The sequence below is a fragment of the Equus przewalskii genome, chromosome 30 (assembly GCF_037783145.1).
Source record: "Equus przewalskii isolate Varuska chromosome 30, EquPr2, whole genome shotgun sequence".
NCBI classification, from domain to species: Eukaryota; Metazoa; Chordata; class Mammalia; order Perissodactyla; family Equidae; genus Equus; species Equus przewalskii.
Window position 1 is genome coordinate 14866317 of NC_091860.1, and position 19497 is coordinate 14885813.

Consider the following 19497-nt stretch of genomic DNA (forward strand, 5'->3'; position numbering starts at 1 on the left):
TCTATCTACTATTAAATGTGAGGTAGTGAAGTCTCTGAATACTATTGTTGAATTTTCTATTTATCCTTCGATTCTACCAGTTTGTTCTTTATGTATGTTGTGCTCTGTTGTTAGGTCCGTATATGTTTATAATTGTGTAATGTGTTATGGATTCTTGGTGGCTTTACTCATTTATCATTATAAAATATTCTTTTATCTCTAGCTTTATTCATTTATCATTTAAAAATTTCTTTTGTCGGATATTATGATAGCCTCTCCATATCTCTTGGTTGCTGTGTATATACTGTACCTTCTCTCATTCTTTTACTTTCAATTTACTTGTGTCATTGAATCTAAATTCTGTCTCTTACAGTCAGCATATAGATGAACCATGTTTTTAAAAATTTATTCTGCTAACTTCTACCTTTTAATTGGAGAATGTAACTCATTTATATTTAAGGTAATTACTGATAAGGTAGGATTTCACATTGCCCTGTTGCTATTTGTTTTCTATGTCTTTTTGTTCCTCTATTTTTCTATTACTATCTTTTGTTTTTAACAGATATATTTTCTAGTGTACCATGTTAATTGTTGTATTTTCTTTTACTTTATATTTCAAGTTGTTTTCCTCCTGTTTTCCCTGGTAATTATAATTAATACTTTAATATATAACAATCTAATGATTAATACCAAATTAATCTCAATAGCATACAAAAACTTTGCTCCTAGATAGCTTTGTTACCCACCATGCTGTTATTGTCATAAATTAAATCTTTATTCATTGTGAACCCATCAACATAGATTTATAATTATTGCTTTATGTATTTGTCTTTTAAATAAGATAGGAGAAAAACAGTACAAACAAAAATGCATTTATACCATCTTTTATATTTAACTGTGGTGGCCTTTACTGGTACTCTTTTTAAATTCAAGTGGATTAGAGTTACCATCTAGGATCCTTTCATTTCAGGATGAAGAACTCCCTTTAGTATCTCCTGTAGGGCAACTCATCTAGTAATGAACTCCGCCAGTTCTTGTTTATCTGGAAATGTCTTAATTTCTCCTTCATCTTTGAAGGACAATTTTGTCTTATATAGAATTCTTGAGTGACAGGGTTGTTTTCTTTTTCGTTCAGCACTTTTAATATACCACGATATGATGATGGTGCTCTTGCTGCTCTCAAGATTCCTTGTTTTTGCCCTTTAACAGTTTGATTATGATGTGTCTAGGTGTGGTGCTCATGAATTTATCAAACTGTGAGTTCACTGAGTTTCTTAGGTGTATAAAGTAATGTTTTTCATCAAATTTGGGAAATTTTTATCTGCCATTTCTTTGATATTTTCTGCCCCTTTCTCTCTGTACTCTCCTTCTGGAATGATATTGTGCATACAGTGGTGCACTTGATGTTGTCCCACAGCTTCCTGAGATCTGTTCATTTTTCTTCAATCTTTCTTCTTCATGTCCCTCAGACAGGTTTACTTTCAATTGACCTATCTTTAAGTCACTGATTCTTTCTTCTGACTGCTCAAATATGCTGTTGAACCCCTCTAGTGAATTTTTTACTTCAGTTATTGTACTTTTCAAATCCAAAATTTCTATTTGGTTCCTTTTTCTACTTTCTATCTCCTTACTGATATTCTCTCTGGTGAAACATCATTCTCTTACTTTTTTTTTGGTACTTATTTTGACATGATTTCTTTTAGCTCTTTGAACATATTTAAATAACTGATCTAAAGTTTTCACCTAGTAAGACAAACATCTGAGCTTCCTGAGAAATTGTTTATATTGATTGGTTTTTCCCTATGCACGGACTATGCTTTCTTGATTCTTTGCATGTCTCATAATTTTTTGTTGCAAACTGAACATTTTAAATAATATAATGTGACAACTCTGTAAGTCAAATTACCTCCCCTCCCCAGGATTTGTTGTTGCTGCTGTTTTCTATAGCCATTGTTTTTTGTTTAGTGACTTTCCTGAATTAATTCCATAAAATCTTTGCTGTTTGTCATGTGTAGCCATTTAAGTTTCTATTGTTTACCCTAGTGGTTGCTAATAATTGGACAGAGATTTCCTTAAGTGATTGTAACCAAAAATTCTCTGTCTTTGCCAATGGGCTCTCTGCACATGTTGTATGCCTTCAGAACTTAGCCAGGCAGTTGACAACTCCACCATAAGTCATCACTTCCTGCTGTGCATGGCCTTATGGTCAGCCAAAGTGTGCCGTTATAGCCTTCTAAGGTCTTTTCTCAGTAGGCACACAGCTCTAGACATGCATGTGGGTTTCTAGATTCCTAGGAATGTGCTGGAGCTTTTCAAAGCCATATTAACATATCATTCTCCAGTTTCTCCTTTTCAGACTTTTGGTTAGTCTATTGTTTGCACCAATAGTTATCAATCTCCCCAGACAGCTGCAATGATAAAACATTTACTTGTAATTGTTCTCAACAGATGCCCCCTCACACACCCTCCATCTCACCATAAAGGAGAAGGCTTTTAGTGTTGGGAGTGTTCCAAGTTAGCCTTGTAAGTGGGTCTTCCAGGGACCCTTCAGACAGATAAGTTAATGACAGTTCTTTGGAAATGAAGCTTTTAGAGATATCCAGCTCTGTTTGCTCACTCCAGTAGCTGCCATATTGAACCAGGAATGCAGACTGTTATTTTTCATGGCTACCACTGAGCTTGTGAACAGTGGATGAAACTTGAGCATGATAAAATGCCAAAAAATCTCAATGTTCTTGTTGAGAGTCACCCATTATTCTTGAATAAACACTCCCAGGGTTGCTGCAATCCTTTGGTTAATTTCCAGAATTCTGAAAAGATTCTTCTGATGATTTTATCAGTTGCTATTATGGAGGAGCAAATTTTTGGAGGTCCTTACTCTACTATTTTTGCTGCGCTTTTTTAAACAGTCTGAAAACTTTTGGGATTAAGGAGGGCTATAAATAAATAAATCTGAAAGAATTAGTTTAAAGTATGACAGGAAGAATAATATTATGTAAAGTTTAAAATACCTGATTAAACTTTAAAGTAAGTTAATTCTTTCAAAATGTGGGAGAAGAAAATAGCATTGCATTTATATATTCTTTTTATTTAAAGAAATTTATTAAGAGATTTACAAAATACACTGGCTCTCTCTTACCTTTAATACACTTTGCTTTTGCAAATTTAATATATGTCCTAGCACAAAATGTACATATCTTTAAACTCATTAACCTCATGGAGCCTGCTCTCACACAATGCAGCTTTGCCATCTACTGCTCAATGCTCTCTTGAATAATTTTTAATTAGTTATTCACTTTTAATCTTTAAAACAGAAATAAACTCCATATATGGATATTGACTTCCGTGTTATTTGAAATATCAGCATATAATTCAACTAAATTTGTAAATTTTCTTTTCTCATGTGACTTCTTCTGAAGGTATCTTTGTAAACAAATAAAAATCTGTTATTAATCAGTCCGGTTTCAACAAGTAAACAGATAAAGAACACAATACAGTAATCTGAACATGTCTTAAAAGAGATAAAAGTTTCCTTTTACGCAAATGTTTACTAAAATGGTTCATTAACTTGATCAATTTTATTAGTCATTTTATAATGCTATTTGATGTTGACCTCAGCCCATTCTTCTTTTCTTCTCCAAACCCTTTTCTACTTGGACTTCATCATGTCCCAGAAGTGGCTCTAAGATCCCAAATGGACTCAAGATGTTTCCAGTTCTTTACTTCTTTTTTTTTTTTTAAAACTTTGATAAAATATGTATAACATAAAATTGTCCCTCTTAACCATGTTTAAGTGTACAAAGCAGTGGCATTCAGTGCATTCACACTGTTGTGCAGCTAACACTATTATCCATTTCCAGAATTTTTCATCATCCCAAACTGGAACTCTGTCTCTATTAAACAATAATTTCCCCAATCCTCCTTTTCCACAGCCCCTAATGACCACTATTATACTTTCTGTCTTTATGAACTTGACTATTCTAGGTACCTCACTTAAGTGGAATCATACAATATTTGTCCCTTTGCATCTGGCTTATTTCAATTATCATTATGTCTTCAAGGTTCATCCATGTTGTAGCATACATCAGAATTGCACTGTTTTTTAAAACTGCATAATATTATTAATATAATAATATTCTATTCTATGTATATAACACATTTTGATTATCCATTCATTGCTGAAAGATATTTGAGACTCTTTCAACAAGAACAATGACATTTAATAAGTCCATATGCATAACCAAGAACTCAGTTGGAAAAAGGAAAATCACATGAACAAGTGAAATAAAGATCACACTAACTTTAAATCCTTTAGGACACATGCATGTCTTATGATGCCAAAACTACGTGGCTAGTACGTAGGTAAAATCGAAGTTTTCATCTATTAACTTGGATACAGACCCAGTACTGATTACTAGCTGATTTTAACCTTTCCTTAATTTTTTGTTTCATGTTAATACACTCTGTAAAAATCTCTAATTATTCTCAACATTAAGATTCATTAAAACGTAAACACACCACAAGTCTTAAGAACTACTTCGTAATATATCCTGTATGGCAGTGATTTTGCAATAAGCATGTTTTGTTTTGTAATTTGTTAGTCTGGTTTTATCCTTTATTCTAACCTAGGCTTCCACTGTCACTTGTTTCAGAATTTCCCTGGCAATCTGGTTTCCCCTGAAGCTCCGCTTTACTTCCTTAAATATTACTACTATATTTTCCTACTAGAGATTGTATTTCCCTTTCTGGTTTCTCTTTTCTCTTATTCGCCAATAAGAAAATATCATAGAGTGGATTTACTACAAATATGATATTACTGCTCTGAAGAAAAATTAGACTCAACACAATTACAATGTACTATTTAAATTTGAGAAATGTTAATAGGTTATCACAACTACAGCAACTTTTGTTGAGGAATGAAGGCCAGACCTCACAGGAGACATGGATGATTAAAATCAACATATGCAAGAGGCAGGATTGCTCATGCAATGTGATGTAAAAGCTTGAGAAGTCAAGAAAGGGTGTGGTGAAAACTGTCTCAGCTGTACACTCAGTCAACTGAAACTTGATGGCTCCAGCAAGTTTCTACACACCCACATAAACAGGCTAATGTCAACCAGTCATTCAAGGATTCTTAACTGTGCCCCGTTTTTTGCTCAGAAAGAAAAGATAAACCCAAAATTTTATGAGATCATGCCCACGTCACATGTAATCCTCAGGATATCTAAGCTAATATTTCTAAAATTAAATCCAATATTTCTGTTCTCTAAATAAATACTAGATACATTCTATTTACTAGAAGAGGATTAGTAGAGAGATATATAGGAAATTAGTTCAGAGTAGTCTAATGGGCAGTCTCATTTAAGGGAAAAGAACTTGAAAATAGCTTTCAAATAGAGTTGATGGAGATGGTATGATCGTATGGTCAAGTTGGATACAAGACTCCTTTTGCAATGTTTTAAAACCAGGTAGATATAGCCAGCATCTTTCAAGAGAGGAAGATGTAAAATCATGGTCGAAAGGCATTCTGTTCTAAAGGTCCAAGTCTGTCATTTTTCATTTTTAACTTAGAAAAAATATTCCTAGAGCATATATATTGTGATGTATGCTATGAGGTATGTTAATACCATAGTAAGTTGCCAGGACAGTCTAAAATACCTTTTTAGTTCATAATACTACTGAAATTGTATTCATTTTGAAAGAAAAATTGTCAAAAGAAAAGCATACAATCATTAGTATTATATATTGAATGCATATAAAAAATATCCTATTAATTAACTAGAAACAGAAAAGGATGAAGGATATTTCAGAGAGCTGCATGGGATAGGAGTACAGTGATCTAATAAATAATATTATACAGTAGACCATGAGAGCAACAAAAGTAACCTTCAAGTAATATATTATCATTCATTTGAGCTTTCCTACAGATTCCTGTTGAGTTTGTCAGGGAAAGGTACTTTCAATATATAGAATTTTGTTGCCGCTGTGCTTTTGTGGTAGACCATCAATAGTATTTAATTGTGGCTGATTCGCTGAAATACGCAGTTATTTATCGAAATTCTGCAAAAACTGAGGGGACATTTAAACTCAGGTATTCTATGACCTACTTGACATGACAGAGAAATCGCAGTATAATTTGTGTATTCAAAGGGAACTGAAAGCTTTAGAATCTCTTATGGCATCAAATTTTTTAAAATGAATGCTAATGTGCTATTGCTAATGAATGTCTTTTGCACATAACTGGAAAAGTCTATTAGTTTCTTTTAATACTTAAAGGATTCCATTTATTATTAATGAATCCAATAACCTTTTTTTTTCTAGCTTTACAGAATTTGGTCTGACATATTTTACTACCTGTGTGCCTCCTCTCCTTCTGATTTAATTCTAGTTGTTCTGATTAAATCATCCATCATTTTTAGGAAGAGTTTTCTCCTTATTGGTTTTTTGGTACTGCCTCACTAGTTTTAGCTATTTCCTACTTTCTCTTCCTGATATGTCACTTTGAAAATATTTCAGTGACTTTCTTACATTAAATTTCCTAATAACATTGCAGTTTCAGTTCATTTTTCTATTTCTTATATTTCATGCTTTTTATATCTTTTTGGTGTTGAAATTTGAGATTTCTATATTATTTGGAGCCTTCAGTAAAACAAGCAGCTCCCTCAAATAAGAAATGTTACCCCTATATTGTCAATATATAGTTTGTAAATATTGCATAACCCCTAAATCCTGTGACACCTAGGAATAAGAGCTTTCTGGCGTATTGGATTTAGTTGATTATATTAGCTACTTACATTTTCTTGTTTTATGGACTAAGAAGTCTTTTATATTAACCCCAAAAAGACCATTTAAACTTTTTGTTTTGTGCAGCATGGAAAGTAAAGGGATATACTTTATAGGGATTGAGGATTAACTTTTGAACTTACCTGATGAAGGTCAACTAAGATCAAAGTCCATACAAGAAATGTTTGCAGTAGAGTATAGAGGACACCCATGGCAGTTGCCGTGACAGTATCTGAATAGGAAAGTAGAGAATGGGTGGAGGCAGGAGGAACAAAGGAATGCCATACTTGAGTGGGGGGAAAAACTCAAAAAATCTTTGAGAAGCTGTGAGGATGGAGCACTGTCCAGATAGAGATGTATATTGGCAAATGATGACCATGGATAACTGGCATGTGCAATAGTATATAGAATTTCTGGAGACAGCGCCAAAGAATGATTCCAGATAGAGGACAGAGAAATACAAAGAGCAAGCATCATCAAAGGACCGTCATGGAGTTCTGACTGCATCATGATCTCTTTCTCCCTTACAAGTGATACCCCAGAGTCCTAGCATCATCAGTGAACTTATGACTTGCGGAGTTAATCTTGTAAACTGTAAATCTGGGCCCAAGATTAATAATGGCAACTTGAATCAACATCTGAATTTTCATTCTAAGCATGATAGTACTTATACAAATGTGATTCTCAGCAAGATGAGCTTATTATTATTTCTTCCAGGGCTGAGGAATATTTGGGGAATGGAAGCTGTGTAGACAGAAAAAAGTTAATGTTATAATTTTGTGTTTGAGAAGCAAAGAAAATCTACTTTATAAAATATGAACTACAAAAAATAACGTCTTCTCAGCTAATGGGAATATGAAAAAATGATAATCCTGAACAGTGGCTGGGGTGCAGCTGGCACACACTGGCAAGGGTCACACCAGAATCTTCGTGAAAAGGGAGTAATGTTTTCATGTTTATCAAAGGAGGACATGAAGTAACGCAGAAAATAATACCAGTATTGTACTATGACCAGCTCAGTATTGTCACTCAAGTGTCTATACCAGTCAACATTTGAGTAGCTTTGAATGGCCTATGATGAAAGCAGAAATTGGGCTAATTTAGTGATTTTAAAAATCCATGATTATTGCCATCATTATGGGCAGTTCCACAAATTATTAATCATCAATTTAAAAATAAGCCTCACAAAATATACTATAGATACACATCTGGCATTATATAAAAGTATGCTTTAAAAAGGATCTATAGAACATAACTTCAAAAAATGTGACATCAGCCCCTAAGGCAGCATTGCTTTGAGATCACTCTGTCAGCTATCTCCATCAGAATCGCCAAGCATGCTTGTTTTGTATGCATATTTCTGATCCACACCCCTGCCTGGTGATTTGATTCAATGAGTCTGAGTTGGGGTGGAACGTGGGAAAATAATTCTTTAACAAGCTCTTCAGGTGGTTAAATGATGCGAGTCATCCTAACACCACACTTGGAGAACACAGTCCTAGAGTAAAGCCATGACACTAAAGACCATTTTCATCATACCTATGTGTATAAATGCATTTGTTACTCTCTCTCAATTGTTCATGGTGAATGACAGTAAGGTTAAAAGAAAAGAAAATGTATCTTTATAAGATAATAATACACGATATTTTAAAAAAAGAAACCTCTAGCAACTAAATTTCGGAAGCCAATTTTATTAGTCAGATTAGAAAGTAAGCATAAATTAAAAATTAAATATAAAGCACATTCCTCTAAGATTAAATCCATTTATATAATGAGGTGTTGTAACTCAGAATTGAGAAAGTAATAGGGAAGTTGAGGACAAGCCCATCTCATTAATCAGCTCTTCCTTCGTTATGAGTTTACGACATCAGTCAGAGCTTAAATCCTTTTGATTCTAAAACAATAGTTTCACTTTTAGGGCTTTTTAGAGATATTTGTGGACACTTTTCTCCCTCCTTGTTTCCTTGATGAGAATAAGTAAAAAATATCTATATGAGGCAGTCCATTATTCATATGTTCATATTTAAAGAGGGATATAATTTCTATCTAGGAAAAAGACTAGCCATTTAATTACAAATACAATCTCTCATTGTGTGTGTGTATAATATATAGACAGATATCTACTATTTAATTATTATTCATCTTCATTCTTCAGAAAATTCTTATTTGTTAAATACGTAAACCACATTATTTATAGCTTTATCTGAGAGGGTCGTACTTACTAGTTATCTTGTGAAATATAAGAAATAAAATATTTTGTGTTTTGCACAAATAGTCGTTTTTTTGCCTTATAGTAGTAGGCTTTTGCTTACTTAAGGTTTTTTTTTTAGGAATTAATTCAAAATGTGTACCATTTCAATGGTAGTAATTCATATCTTGTGGTTCTTACATTAATTATATTAACTAAAAACTTAACTGTTAGAATATATAGATTGACCAGGGTAAAAGAATTGTTCTTCCAAAGGAATCAAAATGATCATGTCAATAAAGACAGATAATGTCGTATATACAGTTTGGAGTGTAAAGACTATTATAAAATTACAGACCATGAGGAAATCTTATATTTGAGACATTTTTATTTGGTGAGTCCATAAGTCAAACTTCTAGTTTTGCGATATCCTACAATAGGAATGAATCTTCATCCTCATAATTGAGTTGTGTTCTTCTTAAGTAGAAGGTTAGTCTAAATTATGACCAAGCTTGACAAAGGCATCTATTCTCAAACTAGATTGTAAAGTAGCCGCTGGACACCCTAATAAAACAGTAGAGTTACAGTAAAGGAAACAATATCCTTTTCTTCCCAGTTCAGAACATAGGCCAATCTGATTAATTTGGGAACAGTGACAAAATTAGTAACTGCTTGTAAGTGCGTAATTTGAAGATTTCATACGTTTAACTTATATCTTAATGCTTTGGATGTGAGATAAAATAAACAGAGAAAATCAAATGCACATCTAGGAAAAAATAGCTACAATTCGTTCATTATTCATTTTAGTCTTTTTCTTTCTTACTCTTCTTTCTCTTAATGCTTATATTTGCCTTTACCTTTCTATGAAGATTCATATTTTTGAATCTAAAAGCGTTATTGTTATAAGAAAGCTAGAATTTGTAACCTTGGTTATGTTTCTTCGAGTTTGTTTTTTTTTTAAGATCAAAAGAAAAAGCCGGTGCTTGCTTTGTCAATATGCATACTAAAATTGGAATAGCACAGAGAAGATTAACACAGCCCATGTACAAGGACGGTTCACACATCTGTGAATCGTTCCCTATTTGTCAGTCTTTGCCTTGGAAGAGATGGGGTAAGGAAGCAGGATGGCAAAGGAGATTGAACGGTACTTAACTTCTACCCCTTGTATTTTATTTATCGTATTATATAAAACATTAGTGTTAATGAAAGTTAATCTTGGTGTGTAAATATAATTTGTTGTACAATTCTCTCTTCTTTCTCTGTATTTTAAAATACAAAAACCAGTCATTCTATTTCCAAAACCTAAGAAAATAAGCAGAACTACATGCCAAGATTTATTCATAAGGATATTCATTTCAGCATTATTTATAATAGGGAAAAGTTGGAAACAATCTAATATTTGAACAACACAAGAATGATTAAGCAAATTATCAGATTTTCATATTTTTAATCATAGAGTCATATCATTATTATGCATTTATGTGGAAATCTTATCTTCTGTATTAGTTTCCTGTTGTTGCTGTAAGAAATTACCACAGACTTACTGGCTTAAAACAACACAAATTTATTACTTTACAATTCTGGGGGTCAGAAATCTCAGATGGATGTTGCTGGGAAAAATCAAGATGTCGGTAGCGTTGTGCTCCTTCTGGGGAGAGTCCTTTTCCTTGCCTCTTTTGGCTTTTGGAGGCTGCTGCATTTGTTGGCTCTTGGCCCTTTCCTCGAATCACTCCAACCTTTCACTTCCATCCTCACATCTCCTACCACTGACTCTGACTTTCCCACTTCCCTATTTTAGCGACCCTTGTGATTACATTGTGCCCACCAGAATAATCCAAGAGAATCTCTCTATCTCCAGATACTTAAAATAATCACATCTGCAAAGTCCCTTTTACCACGTAGTTTTTCAGAGGTTCTGAGGATTAGGCTGTGGACGTCTTTGGGGAGCCATTATTCAGCCAACCATATTTTATAAGCAAATAAGGGCATGCGAATATTTAAAGTACTTAAAAGAGTGCCTGACACAAAACACCCTCAGTTGTGATTTGTAAAATGAATGAGCGGATGAGTGAACTTCTGACTGCTTTCACAGCCTGATCTAAGCCACTATCAGCTCTCGCCTGGAAAATTCCAACAGTCTCCTCAAGGCCCCTGCTTCTATCCTTGCCTTCATCTATTCTCAGCACAACAGCTAGAGTGATCGGTTTACAGCATAAACCAGATTATGTTTCTTCTGTTTAAAATCCTACACCATCTTGTCTCCCATTTTTCACTCAGAGTAAGACTCAAACTCTTTGGGTGGCCTTGACAGCCCTACTCTCTGTGCTCCCTCTAATATGACAAACCATTTCAATAAACCTCCTACACTTCTACTCTGCCCAGGCTACACCAGCCCTTACTGTTCCTCCAAAACACTAGTGTTGTTCCCTCCGTAGGACCTTTTCACTTGTGGTTTCCTCTGCATGGAATACTCTTCTCTCGAATATTCATGTGGCTCATGCCTCGATTTCTGTAAGTTTTTGCTCACACGTCACCTCCTTGAGGCCTACCTGGCCACTCCATTTAAACTCTCCCTTTAAAACCCCATCATTTCTATGCTCCCAATGCTTTTTATCCAGCTTTGTTATTTTCCATAGCATATCTCATTTTAGCATTCTAAATGCTTATTTATTGTGCTTATATTTTCTCACCCCCTACTGAAATATAAATTCCAAGGGACAAGGAATGTTACACGTTTTGTTCAATGATATATTTTCGTTTCCTCTAATAGTGCCTGACATAGTAAGCCCTTAATAAATAGCTGTTGAATGAGTGAATAATAAGATCCTATTATATGTCAGCTTCTGTCATAGGTACTGAGGCCACATCAGCAAACTTGATGGAGAATTTCTCCCCTTTTGGAGCTTGCTTTGAAGTTCTCTAGTCTACCAAAATCCACTCCCCTTGAGTCCTCAGGTTGACTGAGATAGAAGAAAACACTTGATGAGAAGTAGTAAGACTGGAAATCATTAATTAGCCTTGCTTTCCTTACACACCACCCCACCCTGACCACTCCTATACTTTCGTCCCAATTACAGGATATTGTTTCACTGATGTTTAGGAGATTAATTCAAATGGATGTAGTTATTAGTTGAGGGTGCTGTGAAAAACAAATAAGAAAACAACATGGCAATCTGTCCAAGGGGCACAGAATAAACCGGTGGGAAACTAGGATGTCACCTTAAACATTACGCCATTTCACACACAAATATATAAGATACATGCACATATTTGGGTAGAATTGCCTATAAAGTAAATGAGCCCTTTTCAAAAATTATTTTTTTATTGACTATCGTTTTAAAACTGCATAAGTCTAAACCTTCCTTCAGTATGTTACGTGAAGTTCTGACAGTTATCAGGTGACTTCAGGCTGGGATTATTCGATTTGTTTTGCTAGACACCACACATATGGTTGTCTTTAGAAATTAAGAAAGCAGAGAAATCATTTATTCGTGAAGTCAAGGTTTTAATGTGGCTGATTTATACTTTGCCATTTCCTTCCTGTATATCAAATACTCTTAAATTTTGAAAGAAACACGCTGTTGCTGCATCATTCCAAACTGTTTTAATCAGAGAGTGCAGAACCAGAACACACCAAATGGTTGACATGCAGTTTCCAACTTTCTGATCTCAACCACCAGGCTTCCCACAGATGAGATTAACAAGAGTGGAGAAGTTAATGTACTATTCTACTTGATTTTAGTTTTTTCTATTACAACGAATATTTTATTGAAATTGCCAAGTGTAAGTCTTTAAGAACACTACATTTTAAAGCTTCATTAAAAAACAAAACTTAGAGAAATTCAACTACATGGGTATCATGACCAATCATGTCCACTTGGTGGTTTAAAACACTCGCAGACACTTGCTCTTCCCATTTTGTGATAAAATATACGGAATCCAAATTTCTCCTCAAATACTAATCAAACATTTGGAAATAATGTAATCTTTCAAAAGGCATCCATTGTTTTATATATTTTTTTGTTCTGTGACAATCTGTTAATCATTTTTCTTCATTATTTGGAGGACTTTTTAAAAGTAAGATTTGAGAAGGCATCTATGTTTTTGAAATGTTGGTAAATGCTGGCTAATTCCATCATCAACCACAAGTTTAGTATTTTCAGATATAGATAATTTCTGAGTATAGTCCTAAAGCAATAACGTGAATTACTGAAGTACAGTTAACTACTCATCAAATAAATTAAAATTACTTTTTTACTCAGAAATATTTTATAGTTTCATGGAAATTGTGTCTTGCTTGAAGCCAGAAATGTTAGACTCCACATTTTTTTAACACCAAATCATTGATATTGCTAAATAACCGATAGTGATTATTTATTTGTTTGTTTCTTACATTTCTAGCTTCAATCAAAAGACCTGAGACCTAAGAGTAACTTATTAGCTATGTGTTCTAGAGCAAGCCGCCTAGGACTTCTGAATATCACTTTTCTCATCTGTGTAACGCAGACAATTCCTGCCTTATATCACAGGGAGGCTGTGAAAATAAAATAATATAGAGACGCATTGTAAACTCTGAAGCCACTAGAGATAGAATATTGTGTTCTAATGGAGACATTAAGTGCTTAGACAAGCGTTCTCAGCTTAAGTGTAACTAAAATGTTCTCCCCCCACTTTTTTTTCTTTTTTCTTTCATGTTACCTTTCCTTAGTAAATAGGGGCTGTGAGACACAGAAAGATAAATATTACATGATTCCACTTATATGAAGTATCTAAAATCATCAAATTCATATAAAATCAAAGACTGGAGTGGCGGTTCCCAGGGGTTAGGGGAAGGGGGAAATGGGGAGTTATGAGCCAGCAGGCGTAAAGTTTCAGTTAAATAAGATCAATAAACTCTAGAGGCCTGCTGTGCCACACTGTACCTATCGTCAGTGATAACATATTGTACATTTAAAATTTATTAAGATAAATCTCATGTTAAGTGCTCTTATCACAACAAAAAATTTTTAAAACCCTATTATGTGATTGTATGATTCCACTGATATAGAATAAGCAAATCTGTAGAAACAAAAAGTAGATTAGAGTTATTAGAGGCTGGGAAGCGGGGAAGATAGGAAGGTAATTAGTACAGAGTTTCTATCTGGGGTGATGAAAATGTTCTGCAAATAGTGGTGATGGTTGCACAACACTGTGAATGTAAGTAATGCCAATGAATTGTGCATTTAAAAATGGTTAAATGGTAAATTTTATGTTGTGTATATTTCACCTCAATAAAAAAAGAAAATGGGGGCCATGAAATTCCTTTTTTCCCCTGTAGATCAATAATTAGACCTTAAAAAATTTCATGAAGCATGCATGCATTCAATCAACAAATATACATTGAGAGTCGATTTTGAGCTGGCCTTATTTTAAGGATATCTTAAAGGGTTATTGTCTTCCTGTGTGGGGAATACAGATGTTTTAAGTTAGAAGATATTCATAGATCCTTCTAACTCTTGCGTAAAATTCAGAACTTCTTAGTTTGATGTTGCCAGTGTACTTTTAATGATTTTTGAGGATAGAGATCTATGCCCCCACTTATTTTTTGCCTCACTGTTGCCTTTCCTGTGATTTTCACAGTGGAGAAAAACGTACTGACTCTAGCTACAAAGCTCATCTTCACCACATAGGAAACAGAGAATATGTTTATATCCTCTTTTTGCCATAAGTCTCCTAAGACCTACGTCCCAACTGGTTATTTTGTTGACATCTCAACATCAATATGACTCACACTTAACTTATCTTTTCTCTTTCCCACCCCTAAGTTCCTCCTTCTGACGTTACTATTTCTATCAATGCCAATACCATTCCTTAAGGGCCCCTATTTGAGAAATGTTTATGTCTGTGACCTCGTATTTTTTTATTTCATCTTCTTTCTATTCTACCACTAACATTGTCCCTCACTTTACAAATTTCATATTTCAGGCACTTTAAATCTTGGGTCTGGATTGTTTATAACTATTAGTAAATTCCACTTCTGCCTATGATTCTTCTCCACTCTGTTGCCAGAAAACTTTCTTGGAGCTCTTATGCTCTTTCCCTTCTCAGAAACCTTCACTAGAGTTCACCCTCCTTAGACTGTCATTCAAAGCTATCCTCAGTATTGTCTACCATTCTAGCCTCCTCTTTCAGTAGCCCTGAAACTCGATGACTTGATCTTCATGCCAAAACCAGTGTTTTTCTATCTTTGCTTATTTCCTCATGCCATTAACTTTACCCAAAATGTACAGCCAATCCCTCGTTGCAGCTTCACTTCTTATCCTATCTATTACTCCAGCTCTAACCTCTCGCCTTAAGAGAGAAACCCTCGTCCAGAATGTGATCTTTCCCCTATGTGCCCATTGCTTTTTAAAAGACCAACAGCGTGCATGGTCATGATTGGCTCTTCAGGGCTCATATTTTATCTGTTTAAAATGTTGGTACTAAGCTCAGGACACTCTTGAATTGTCTTTCTATCTTATAGTGCAGAATCAAGACAGACTACAAATGAAAAGCATCATGAGAGATAATGAAATGAAAGAGTGGAGAGAAGAGTTTTGAGATCTTGGGAAAAAGAAGTCACTATCCAGGACAGAGGAGGAAAAAATAGTTTTGGGAGAAGAAAAAGAAATATGTTAAGGAAACCAATAAGTGTATTAAAGACACGAAATGATTCACATTCTTCCCTTGGCTGCTAGTCTTTCTTAGTTTTAATGGCTACTCTTTGTGCTCCTTGTATTTAAAGGCCTTTACAGGGCTAAATAAGTGAAAGAAGTAGACATTCAATACTGATTGTTGCTTAATTTTCTGATATAAATTCTTTGAATTCCACTCTTTCTGGAGAGTTTTCTTGTTTCCCTAAGTAAGGATATGAGAATGGTCATGATTCAGTACCATTTTGGTATCTCTGTGTTACAGGAAAATCTATAAACGTCTTGTTTTCTTATTTCTAAGAAAGGTATCTGCTTTAACAATTAATTTATTTATCGTCTTAATTATTTTAGTATTTGGCACTGGTTCCTAAGACTCCACTGTTGAACATTTAGGAGTTGATTGACACTTTCTTAAGGATCAGATAAGAATACAGAAAGGCAGTCAATTTTGCTTCTGATATTTAAGGTATTTTGAAGGAAGAACCTTTAATTTCATTAAATTGTATCCATGTTTTAAACATAATAGTAATTTACTCCAATATAATAGAAAAAATAAGCAGTATACTTAGCATCATGACAATAATAATAATACTTATTGAATGTCTACTCTACTCCAGATGCTTCATATACATATATGCCTAATCTTCACAATAATATCAAGTTACCAGTATTTTAATACACATTTTATCAATAAGGAAAGTGACTTTCTAAGTGGAGTAACTAATTCAAGGTTATGTAGCTGATCAATGACAAAGCCGAGTTTTTAATCCAGTGCAAGCACACATACTCGTTCTCCATTATGTTATGCTGTGCTGGTCAAGCATTTCTAACGGTAACAAATCTCCTCAAACTCTCTGGAGCATTTTAAAAAATGAGAGAAAAAGCAAACAGGTTCCAGAACCTCTGAATATTTAAAATTCGTAGTAGAGGGCAACCCACTTCGGATTCTCTAGCTCTTGAGGTGTGGAAGGCCTGTGGGTACTTTTAGGTCTCACATGTAGGCCTAACGTATAAGCAGAGAAAATGCAAGGGGGAGCAATACAGGTGACAGAAGAAGAAAAACAAAGGAAAGGGAGAAATAAAAGGCAGGGATGCATTTGGTGAGGAGTGAGAATACTGCCACCACTGGCTACCAGGTGTCACTATTTGTGGGTCTGTACTTTCATACTTAGTGCGTTTCTGAAAACGTGTGTGAAAGTCTCATGCACAGTAGTCATATAATAGTCAAATAGAGGAAGATTTTCTCCTCCCAGATTCTTTAAAAAAAAAGCTATCTCTTTTTTGTTAAACCTAATCTTCAATGATAAAATTCCAAATTCCATACATGTTCTTAAAGTTGTTTTTTTCTTTTAATTTGACAATCAAATGCACAGTAGACTTGCTGAAATCTAATGAGAATCTGGTTATAATACGATTTTTTAAAACTTTAAACATTTTCCGCTGTTATCTAAAATGTATTAGGTTTATGAGAGTCATACTTCTTGTCAGCTGAGTCAGTGTGTTTTGTTTTCCAGTTTTCCTATTTTTCATAAAGTGATAAGGCCAAAATGCAGTAACATATTAAAATAATTACAAAAACCGGTACAAATAAATGGTGGTATTACTGAAAATGAACTAGAGCCTGGGAAGAGTTCCTTTTGTGACAGCTTGAAATGTTTGTCAGCTGATTATGAAGGTCTGAATTCAGAGTCCTGAATGTTGTTTAGCTATACTGATGTATAATTTGTGAAAATAAAATGTCTGAGGAAGACGAACTCATAAAAAAACAGAAACCACCCATCATCACCTACCTTTTGTCTCCTTGGCTCAATCTCTCTGAGGCCACCTAGTGTTCCTTTAATTATGTAGTTAATCAAGGAAAGCGCTGCTTTTTCAAACCTGAAGATCTCAAAAGTTCTTTCTTTCTTCCTTTCCTTCTCTTTCTTTCCTACATTCATTAATGTTTTTTTCTTAAAGTAACAACAGAGTAAATGCCCTCTTTTAGGCACCATGGAAGAACATATGAATGAATCAGGCAGCGTCTTCCCTCGAGGGACTGCAAACTCTGAATTCCATGAGAACGCAAGGACTTGGCTGTTCCCTGCTTGTTCTTTCCTTGTTCACTGCTAAATCCCACTAAACACAACAACGGCTGGTACTTTATCAGCAGGCATTCAAGAAATATTTGTTTAATGGATGAATGTATCTAAAAATGGGAAAGTGTGCTCAAAGATACAGAAAGGAAGGGAGAGAGGGAGGGAAGGATCGGGGAGGGAGGATGGAAAGGAGAGAAGGAAGAAAAGGAGGATAGGAAGGAAGGGAGGAAACAAACTAAAGGATTTATAGCCAGGGGGAACCTTATCAGTTTAGTCTATGAAAAACCAGCCAGGGTATTCCATTTAATAAGTGATAGAGTTGCGAATAATATTTTCATTTATAATTCCCATACAGTGTTTTCTCAACATTATAGTAAAAAAACCAAATATGGATTAAATACTTAGGATGCACCCAGCCAGGATTGGGCTTTATAGAGGATATAGGAAAAATAAGGTATTAAATATCTTTCAATCTTTGCACAGCACTGTGTTTGCACAATAAATGGTATCTATTATTATATTATTATTAAGTAGTTTATATCTAGAATTCTGAGGATGCCTCATATTAATAAAACTATAGCTAAAAATACCTTTCAAGAAGTAACTATGAAAATAAAAGATAAAGGAATCATCAAAGTGAATTTAAAATAGCACCATAACATTACTAAATTTTGCAATGCTTAATATGATATTAGTCTTGGTTCTTATAAATACACAGCTTACTGGACATCTCTCAATGTCATGAGGCATTTATTCTCTAAGATAAACTAAGGCCAGTAAATGTTTCCCTTTCTAATTCACTTATACCTTATCTCTAAAGTTCTTTGGTGGCCTTAAAGTTTTTCTGCTTTGATTTCCTAATGGTACGTTTCCCTGAGGCTGTTATCCTGTGAAAAGGCAGATTAATCTGCTTATATCAAGTATGCTGCACATTTTCTCTAAAGTCAGCTAAGCAGCATCTCTAAGGTAGGCCAAGCACTGTCCCATACCCGGAGAGCACTGGCAGGTACCCTCGGAAACTAGCTTCAGAGAATGGTGGTTTTCCTTGTTAATTATTTGTTTTGTTGGTTTTTTGTTAGTTCTTTTGTTACATTTGGTTTCGATTTGCTTTTGGAGTAAACAATGACAAAGATGTGAATCAGGATGGAGAAACTTTTTGCTGTAAAAACAAGCAACGACTTGAATTTGTCTATATAAAAGCTGCATGGGAGGCCATGTTTATATAGTATAGTACAGTATACTAGCTGCATGAAGTGGGGGGATTTATATAGTAGTAACTCTTATCTAATTTATGTATCTTTGTTAGTAATTACCAATGTCTGGGTTAGAATAGAGATAGCTATGCTTATTTTTCCATTCCCATTTCTGAACTGTAAGCTCCTTGAGGTCATATTGAGTGCCTGAGTTGTTTGATAGCTGACGTTCCTAGTCCATATCTTACATATTGTAAATGCTGCTGCAAAATATTAGGAGACTCTAATTATTAAACATTATTTAATGTTGCCACTAAAATAAACCTTTTTAACATTCAAAAGCAATCCATATTTGTTAAAGAATATTCAGAATATTTAAAATATAGTGTAAGCCATAATAAATAAGAACTTCTCATAGCCTCAAAAATAAGAGGTGTATTTGTTCATTCAACAATAGTATGCACTACTAGACATTAGGCAGGTCCTATTCCAGGTGTGGGTGAAATGGATGAAGAGTCCTAATGAGGCCCTGCCTTCATGAAGCCTGTGTTTCATTAGTGGGAGAGAAACAGCAAAGAAAATAAATAAACAAACAAAACTCAAAACAC

General features: G+C 34.3%; 1 non-coding gene across 1 annotated transcript; it reads left to right on the forward strand.

Moving 5' to 3' along the window:
* The first annotated feature begins 9931 nt into the window (after positions 1 to 9931).
* On the forward strand, positions 9932 to 10036 carry LOC139080571 (U6 spliceosomal RNA). Its single transcript, XR_011535183.1, has one exon. It is a non-coding gene; the product is annotated as a U6 spliceosomal RNA (small nuclear RNA).
* Positions 10037 to 19497: the final 9461 nt, after the last annotated feature.